This window comes from Procambarus clarkii, chromosome 86, assembly GCF_040958095.1.
Source record: "Procambarus clarkii isolate CNS0578487 chromosome 86, FALCON_Pclarkii_2.0, whole genome shotgun sequence".
NCBI classification, from domain to species: Eukaryota; Metazoa; Arthropoda; class Malacostraca; order Decapoda; family Cambaridae; genus Procambarus; species Procambarus clarkii.
Window position 1 is genome coordinate 6,179,115 of NC_091235.1, and position 10,000 is coordinate 6,189,114.

Below are 10,000 nucleotides of genomic sequence, written 5' to 3' on the forward strand. Positions count from 1 at the left end.
CTGTGAGCGGTAGTTTATTGTGCACCCCATACTTGTCCTGCGAGTGGTAGTTTATTGTGCACCCCATACTTGTCCTGCGAGTGGTAGTTTAATGTGCACCCCATACTCATCCTGTGAGCGATAGCGCAAAAAAAAAAGGATTACAGAGGGCACAAAAGGGCTTGATCCGACCTTAATGGAGAATTTTACATTAACAGATAAATTTAACCTGCACTCCTTATAATTATAATGTCAGCTAGTTACAAATATATGTTTCATTGCAATAATGTGTTTACAATACAGGTGCTATACATTGGAGGGTCGTCTTAATACCTAAAATAATCTAAATATCTTGTATTACAGGATCATTGAAGAGCTCCTGTTTACTATTATTTAGTCTTTACACTGTTCTTTAATTTTTAATCTAATCTTCAATATATGTTGTTTATCTACTGGGAGCGAAATATGGATATAGTGCAAGGATTTCATGTGTTTTATTATAGGTGGTTATCATGTCTCCCCTTACTCCTCTGTTTTCCAGGGACGTGAGGTTCAGCTCCTTTAGCCTTTCCTCGTAGCTCATTCCTCTCAGTTCCGGGACGAGCCTGGTGGCACAACTCTGAATCTTCTCTAACTTTGTCTTGTGTTTAACTAGGTATCGACTCCAGGCTGAAGCTGCATACTCCAGGATTGGTCTGACGTAAGTGGTATACAAGGTCTTGAACGATTCCTTACACAAGTTTCTAAAGGCAGTTCTTATGTTGGCCAACCTAGCATATGCCGCTGATGATATCCTTTTGATGTGGGCCTCTGGGGACAGGTTCGGTGTGATATCAACCCCCAGATCTTTCTCTCTGTTTGACTCGTGTGTGTGTGTGTGTGTGTGTGTGTGTGTGTGTGTGTGTGTGTGTGTGTGTGTGTACTCACCTAGTTGTGTTTGCGGGGGTTGAGCTCTGGCTCTTTGGTCCCGCCTCTCAACCGTCAATCAACAGGTGTACAGATTCCTGAGCCTATCGGGCTCTGTCATATCTACACTTGAAACTGTGTATGGAGTCAGCCTCCACCACATCATCCCCTAATGCATTTCATTTGTCAACCACTCTGACACTAAAAAAGTTCTTTCTAATATCTCTGTGGCTCATTTGGGCACTCGGTTTCCACCTGTGTCCCCTTGTGCGTCTTTATCTACCCTATCAATCCCCTTCAGAATCTTGAATGTGGTGATCATGTCCCCCCTAACTCTTCTGTCTTCCAGCGAAGTGAGGTTTAATTCCCGTAGTCTCTCCTCGTAGCTCATACCTCTCAGCTCGGGTACTAGTCTGGTGGCAAACCTTTGAACCTTTTCCAGTTTAGTCTTATCCTTGACTAGATATGGACTCCATGCTGGGGCTGCATACTCCAGGATTGGCCTGACATATGTGGTATACAAAGTTCTGAATGATTCTTTGCACAAGTTTCTGAATGCCGTTCGTATGTTGGCCAGCCTGGCATATGCCGCTGCTGTTATCCGCTTGATATGTGCTCCAGGAGACAGGTCTGGCGTGATATCAACCCCCAAGTCTTTTTCCTTCTCTGACTCCTGAAGAATTTCCTCTCCCAGATGATACCTTGTATCTGGCCTCCTGCTCCCTACACCTATCTTCATTACATTACATTTGGTTGGGTTAAACTCTAACAACCATTTGTTCGACCATTCCTTCAGCTTGTCTAGGTCTTCTTGAAGCCTCAAACAGTCCTCTTCTGTTTTAATCCTTCTCATAATTTTAGCATCGTCCGCAAACATTGAGAGAAATGAATCGATACCCTCCGGGAGATCATTTACATATATCAGAAACAAGATAGGACCGAGTACAGAGCCCTGTGGGACTCCACTGGTGACTTCACGCCAATCGGAGGTCTCACCTCTCACCGTAACTCTCTGCTTCCTATTGCTTAGATACTCCCTTATCCACTGGAGCACCTTACCAGCTACACCTGCCTGTCTCTCCAGCTTGTGTACCAGCCTCTTATGCGGTACTGTGTCAAAGGCTTTCCGACAATCCAAGAAAATGCAGTCCGCCCAGCCCTCTCTTTCTTGCTTAATCTGTGTCACCTGATCGTAGAATTCTATCAAGCCTGTAAGGCAAGATTTACCCTCCCTGAATCCATGTTGGCGATTTGTCACGAAGTCCCTTCTCTCCAGATGTGTTACCAGGTTTTTTCTCACGATCTCCTCCATCACCTTGCATGGTATACAAGTCAAGGACACTGGCCTGTAGTTCAGTGCCTCTTGTCTGTCGCCCTTTTTGTATATTGGGACCACATTCGCCGTCTTCCATATTTCTGGTAGGTCTCCCGTCCCGTCCCGTGTGTGTGTGTGTGTGTGTGTGTGTGTGTGTGTGTGTGTGTGTTGTGAAGCCCAAGGCTGCAGTGACACATTTGCAAAAGAAAATATCAATAAAATGATGTTTATATAGACAGGAAGAATCATGTATGAAAATGGTTTGCCATCACACATATTCATGGATCGTGAATCTCCTGCGGTCTGAGTGGCGTCAACACTGGCACTCTGAAGGAGGCACACTTTATGGCAGTTGGCGCCAGGTGCGAGAGTGCCACCAGTGGGGGGGGGGATGACACCCCCGGGCACTCATATTGACCATTGAGAGGCGGGACCAAAGAGCCAAAGCTCTACCCCTCCCCAAGCACAAATAGGTGAGTAATATGATAACCTTCGCTGCTCTTAGCGTCAAGACCTTATAAATCTCAACATGTTTATCTTTTATTTTTTAACTTAGAGATGTGAGGGGGAGAGGAAAAGGGGGGTGAGGAGAGGAATGATGAGGGAGAGGTGAGGAGAGGAATGTTTGGAGAGGTAACGAAAAAGGTGAATAAGATAGTAGTGGTGAGTAAGGGGAAAGGTGTGTTTCTGAGGGGAGTGAGGAGATAGGAGCGTGAGGGAAGAGAAAGGGTATAGGGAAGGTGATAAAGAGAGTGAGAGAGAGAGAGAGAGAGAGAGAGAGAGAGAGAGAGAGAGAGCAGAGTACTACAAGACATGAGTCAAGAAAGAATCCAGAGTTCCCACACACATCTTGCCTTCATCCAGAACATAACAGAGGATGTAACACCTCAAATGTATTACACATTGTAACATCCTCAGTGGCGTTAACAAGTGTACTCTAAGTGTACTCAATGGTGTAAATATCTTTAACACACAAGAGGGTGTACCAGGCCAGGATACAAACGACCAGGTTTCGCCCATCAGATTTACCCCCACCGCGAGCTCAATAGATCTCACAGGTAACAGGAGCGATAGATCATCAACCACGAACTGATTGGCCACCGCTGATTGCAAGCGGCACAGTGCAGAAGTTCTTCATATACACACGACGGCAGATTAGTCGTATGCACCCACAGAGCGATGGAAAATGCACACAAACTCCCTTATTACTGGAGAAAATGATAGTAATTTATCACGAACTAATGATAGCCGAACCACGCGTGAACCAGTAACCAACCATGCCTGTCAACCAAGTCCGGCGTCTGTCAACCAAGTCCGGCGTCTGTCAACCAAGTCCGGCGTCTGTCAACCAAGTCCGGCGTCTGTGACCCAAGTGCGGCGTCTGTGACCCAAGTCCGGCGTCTGTGACCCAAGTCCGGCGTCTGTGACCCAAGTCCGGCGTCTGTGACCCAAGTCCGGCGTCTGTGACCCAAGTCCGGCGTCTGTGACCCAAGTCCGGCGTCTGTGACCCAAGTCCGGCGTCTGTAAATAAAGTCCGGCGTCTGTAAATCAAGTCCACCGCCTAAACTAGCTTGTTTAGTCTCTAAAATGAGCCCGTGTTATGAGCTACATAAGTATGCCACGAGAGGCTATCATGGGTTTAGTCAGTACACTGAGAGGGAGCGAAGCATTTCTTCTGTAGAAGCGAGCGTGTGGGGAAACGGTCTCCTTAGGAGCTACTTGCTGGCCAGAAGACATCTGAGGTCAGGTCGACTCAGGTCGACTGAGGACTGGCTGAGGACTGGCTGAAGACCTTTTGTGCCCTCTGTAATGCTTTTTGCGCCGCCGCTCACAGGATGAGTATGGGGTGCACAATAAACTAGCCGCCTCCGGCGGCAACAATCAATCAAAAAGATGTCACGAGCTTACCTGACCACAGATGAGCCTCTATGCAATGCACCAGGATGTATAGAAGCCACCAAATAGCCGATCGCTGATTGGCTAATGTCTAAGACAAAGGTTGGAGGTTGTTATAAGGCATGCTTCCACATAGAAGACGGAACAGGTGATCAACGGAGAAAAAGATGGAAAATCCTCGAAGTAGAAGGATTACACGACAGCGTTTAACAGAATGTTCCGAGAAGTGTCCACATCGGAGGAACTGCCCGAGAGAGGCCAAGTTCTCGGGCTGAGCGGAAATGACGAGTGTGTAAATAATCAATAGTGAAGTGAAGGAAGCACCTGCTGCCAGCACCAGAGACAAATTACACCACGAGGAAGAACAACACACGAGGGGGGGGGGGGAGGCATATCGATGAAGATGTATAACGAAGGAGATACATAAGGAGGACACAGGAAGAATAACACATAGAGGGTGCAAGAAGGACGGGGCAGAACTAAGGAGTCACAGAACAATTGGGGGACATGGACAGAAGAGGACACAAAATGAGGGAGACAGACAGACGTGGACACAGACGAGGGGGGACATAGAACGACGGTGCTGGGGGGCACTATGAGCCACAGAGCTGGAGCTCGACTGGTACACTTGCATATATAAGTGAGCAAGAACAGCCCATCCAAATATAGGGAGCCGGTCGGCCGAGCGGACAGCACGCTGGGCTTGTGATCCTGTGGTCCTGGGTTCGATCCCAGGCGCCGGCGAGAAACAATGGGCAGAGTTTCTTTCACCCTATGCCCCTGTTACCTAGCAGTAAAATAGGTACCTGGGTGTTAGTCAGCTGTCACGGGCTGCTTCCTGGGGGTGGAGGCCTGGTCTAGGACCGGGCCGCGGGGACACTAAAGCCCCGAAATCATCTCAAGATAACCTCAAGATAACATCCTCCTCTTTAGAGAGTTTATAGTAACGATGCGGACCATAGTTCATATATTGACGTAATAGACAGTTAGAAAGTCGACTTTGGTACTACTGAATTTCGACAAACTAGAAAAGGTTTTGTATTTGTTAATAAAAATCTAACCACCCTAGGCAATAAATAGGTACCTGGGAGTTAGACAGCTGGCACGGGCTGCTTCCTGGGTGTGTATGTGTTTGTGGTTAGAGAGAAATATATGTAGTAGACATAACAGGAAAAATAGATTGGCTAGAAAGGCGGGGTCCAAGAGCTAAATAGCTCGATTCCGTTGACACAAATAGTAAATACACACACACACATTTAATACACACACGCAAATACACACAAATATACACACACAAATATACACACACATACACACAGAAATATATACACACAAATGCACATACACAAATACACACACACAAATGCACACACACAAATGCACACACACACATACACACAAATATACACATACAAATGCATACACACACACATACACATACACATACACACACAAATATACATACACACACACTGGCGGATGTGACGCGCTTCCTTCAACTTTCTGTAAATTGTGTGTGGGAGTGATTCATGTTAAATGGTTAATGTGCGTGTGCGTGCGTTTATTACCACGTAAATGTGTGTGTGCAGACTCGAACTACGAGCCCCATCCACCCAGTCCCCGTCCGTTAAATGAAGCTATCCTCCCTATCCTTCTGCCTCCTGTCATATCTAATTTGAAAACAACTTTTAGAATTGCATTCTACTATCCCTCTCTGGTTTTGTCCACTAGTCAGCTGATAAAATATTCTCTCTGACTTCCCTGCTGCGAAACCTCTGCATCTCAAGTTTCTACACACATATCCTCTTGTTCTATCTCTCATTACACTGCATATTTTCTATCAACCGTATCGATTCACTTAAAAACTTAGAATGTAGTAATCATGTCTCCTGGAACGCGTCTCTCTCCGCCAGTGCTTACCTATTGGCAAATACTTACCTAAGCTTATTCCCCGTAACCTTCTGCCCCCTTCCTTCTTTCCCCAGTATACCTACCGGTATTTACCGGGGTAAATACCTACCGGTATTTAATTTACTAATTTAATTTAATTTTTATTTATTTACCGGGGTAAATACCTACCGGTATTTATCGGGGAAGTGAGATCTAACTTTCTGTATGCCCCGACTGCTGGCTTTGTTGTATCTGACGCGTTATAACTTTTCGGACGTTCGAATCCTTTGCAAAGTCTGGCCTTCATCAGTCCCCGTGGTGTAGTGGTAAGACACTCGCCTGGCGTTTTGCGAGCGCTTTGCCCTGGGTTCGTATCCTGGCCTCCGGGGAGGACAGGATAATGTGTGTGTGTGTGTGTGTGTGTGTGTGTGTGTGTGTGTGTGTGTGTGTGTGTGTGTGTGTGTGTGTGTATGAATGTGTCTATATACACTTCAGAGATTTCCATTTTTTATAAAGTCGTTCCAACTTCCTTTATGTCCTCTTGTTGGACTTTTATCTCACCTTAATGAGGTTGTCCTTGTAAATCTTGTCAGTCCCCTTCAGCATCTTGTATGTTGGGATCATGTCCCCCCCCTGTTTCTTTAATCCTTCAGGGTTGTGAGGTATAGTTCCTATAACCTATAGCCCAGCCTACTTACCTCCGGCACTATAGGCTGCAGGGTATTGTTGATCCCGGCACTACAACTCGCCATCCATCACTGTACAAGTCACTATACACTACTGTGCAACAAGTCACTATACACTACTGTGCAACAAGTCACTATACACTACTGTGCAACAAGTCACTATACACTACTGTGCAACAAGTCACTATACACCACTGTGCAACAAGTCACTATACACTACTGTGCAAAAAGTCACTATACACTACTGTGCAACAAGTCACTATACACCACTGTGCAACAAGTCACTATACACTACTGTGCAACAAGTCACTATACACTACTGTGCAACAAGTCACTATACACTACTGTGCAACAAGTCACTATACACTACTGTGCAACAAGTCACTATACACTACTGTGCAACAAGTCACCATACACCACTGTGCAACAAGTCACTATACACTACTGTGCAAAAAGTCACTATACACTACTGTGCAACAAGTCACTATACACTACTGTGCAACAAGTCACTATACACTACTGTGCAACAAGTCACTATACACCACTGTGCAACAAGTCACTATACACCACTGTGCAACAAGTCACCATACACCACTGTGCAACAAGTCATTATACACCACTGTGCAACAAGTCACTATACACTGTGCAGCAAGTCACTATACATCACTGTGCAACAAGTCACTATACACCACTGTGCAACAAGTCACTATACACTGTGCAACAAGTCACTATACACCACTGTGCAACAAGTCACCATACACCACTGTGAAACAACTCACTATACACCACTGTGCAACACGTCACCATACACCACTGTGCAACACGTCACCATACACTGTGCAACAAGTCACTATACACTGTGCAACAAGTCACCATACACTGTGCAACAAGTCACCATACACTGTGCAACAAGTCACCATACACTGTGCAACAAGTCACTATACACCACTGTGTAACAAGTCACTATACACCACTGTGCAACAAGTCACCATACACTGTGCAACAAGTCACTATACACCACTGTGCAACAAGTCACTATACACCACTGTGCAACTGTAACACTGTAAAGTGTTTTGGTTTAGTTTATTTAAAATATATATAGAGTACATGAGTCACAGACAGGAATTTGAGAAGGCGCCAGTTGTCGGCCGGAGTTTCACACCTCTAAAGAGTTAATGACCTCAAGTGACCTGAGGTCAGATCATGCGAATTTCACCTTACTTCTACTAATCTCATAATTGGAGCCTGGTAGCCTTCAAACATGCCGACGTTTAAGGAGTGGCTTGGTAGAGAGCCGGAGGCTATCTACTTGTGGGCGGAGTTAGCTACTAGGTTCCCCCAATATATACTCGGAGAGCTATCGATTCGAGAGGATTAGCATTAACGAGACAGCAGAACGGCAGTCAGCAGAGCAGAGGAGACGGCCCTAGCAGGGAGGCTGTCGGCCGGCAGGGGGACAGTCTCTGTCAACTATAGACCCCCCCCCTCTATCCAGCTATAGGCAGGCACTTGGTGAGTTGAACATTAAGGTGACTTGGTCGTGTTTTACAAGTGTTGTGTGATGATCAGGGGCAGTCAGTTGTAGTAGTTGTAGTACACCACTGTGAAACAACTCACTATACACCACTGTGCAACACGTCACCATACACCACTGTGCAACACGTCACCATACACTGTGCAACAAGTCACTATACACTGTGCAACAAGTCACCATACACTGTGCAACAAGTCACCATACACTGTGCAACAAGTCACCATACACTGTGCAACAAGTCACTATACACCACTGTGTAACAAGTCACTATACACCACTGTGCAACAAGTCACCATACACTGTGCAACAAGTCACTATACACCACTGTGCAACAAGTCACTATACACCACTGTGCAACTGTAACACTGTAAAGTGTTTTGGTTTAGTTTATTTAAAATATATATAGAGTACATGAGTCACAGACAGGAATTTGAGAAGGCGCCAGTTGTCGGCCGGAGTTTCACACCTCTAAAGAGTTAATGACCTCAAGTGACCTGAGGTCAGATCATGCGAATTTCACCTTACTTCTACTAATCTCATAATTGGAGCCTGGTAGCCTTCAAACATGCCGACGTTTAAGGAGTGGCTTGGTAGAGAGCCGGAGGCTATCTACTTGTGGGCGGTGTTAGCTACTAGGTTCCCCCAATATATACTCGGAGAGCTATCGATTCGAGAGGATTAGCATTAACGAGACAGCAGAACGGCAGTCAGCAGAGCAGAGGAGACGGCCCTAGCAGGGAGGCTGTCGGCCGGCAGGGGGACAGTCTCTGTCAACTATAGACCCCCCCCCTCTATCCAGCTATAGGCAGGCACTTGGTGAGTTGAACATTAAGGTGACTTGGTCGTGTTTTATAAGTGTTGTGTGATGATCAGGGGCAGTCAGTTGTAGTAGTTGTAGTACACCACTGTGAAACAACTCACTATACACCACTGTGCAACACGTCACCATACACCACTGTGCAACACGTCACCATACACTGTGCAACAAGTCACTATACACTGTGCAATAAGTCACTATACACTGTGCAACAAGTCACTATACACTGTGCAACAAGTCACCATACACTGTGCAACAAGTCACTATACACTGTGCAACAAGTCACTATACACTGTGCAACAAGTCACTATACACTGTGCAACAAGTCACCATACACTGTGCAACAAGTCACTATACACCACTGTGCAACAAGTCACTATACACCACTGTGCAACAAGTCACTATACACCACTGTGCAACACGTCACCATACACCACTGTGCAACAAGTCACCATACACCACTGTGCAACAAGTTACTATACACTGTGCAACAAGTCACTATACACCACTGTGCAACAAGTCACCATACACCACTGTGCAACAAGTCACCATACACCACTGTGCAACACGTCACCATACACCACTGTGCAACAAGTCACCATACACCACTGTGCAACAAGTTACTATACACTGTGCAACAAGTCACCATACACCACTGTGCAACAAGTCACCATACACCACTGTGCAACAAGTCACCATACACCACTGTGCAACACGTCACTATACACCACTGTGCAACAATTCACCATCCACCACTGTGCAACAAGTCACTATACACCACTGTGCAACAAGTCACTATACACCACTGTGCAACAAGTCACCATACACCACTGTGCAACAAGTCACCATACACCACTGTGCAACAAGTCACCATACACCACTGTGCAACAAGTCACCATACACCACTGTGCAACAAGTCACCATACACCACTGTGCAACACGTCACCATACACCACTGTGCAACAAGTCACCATCCA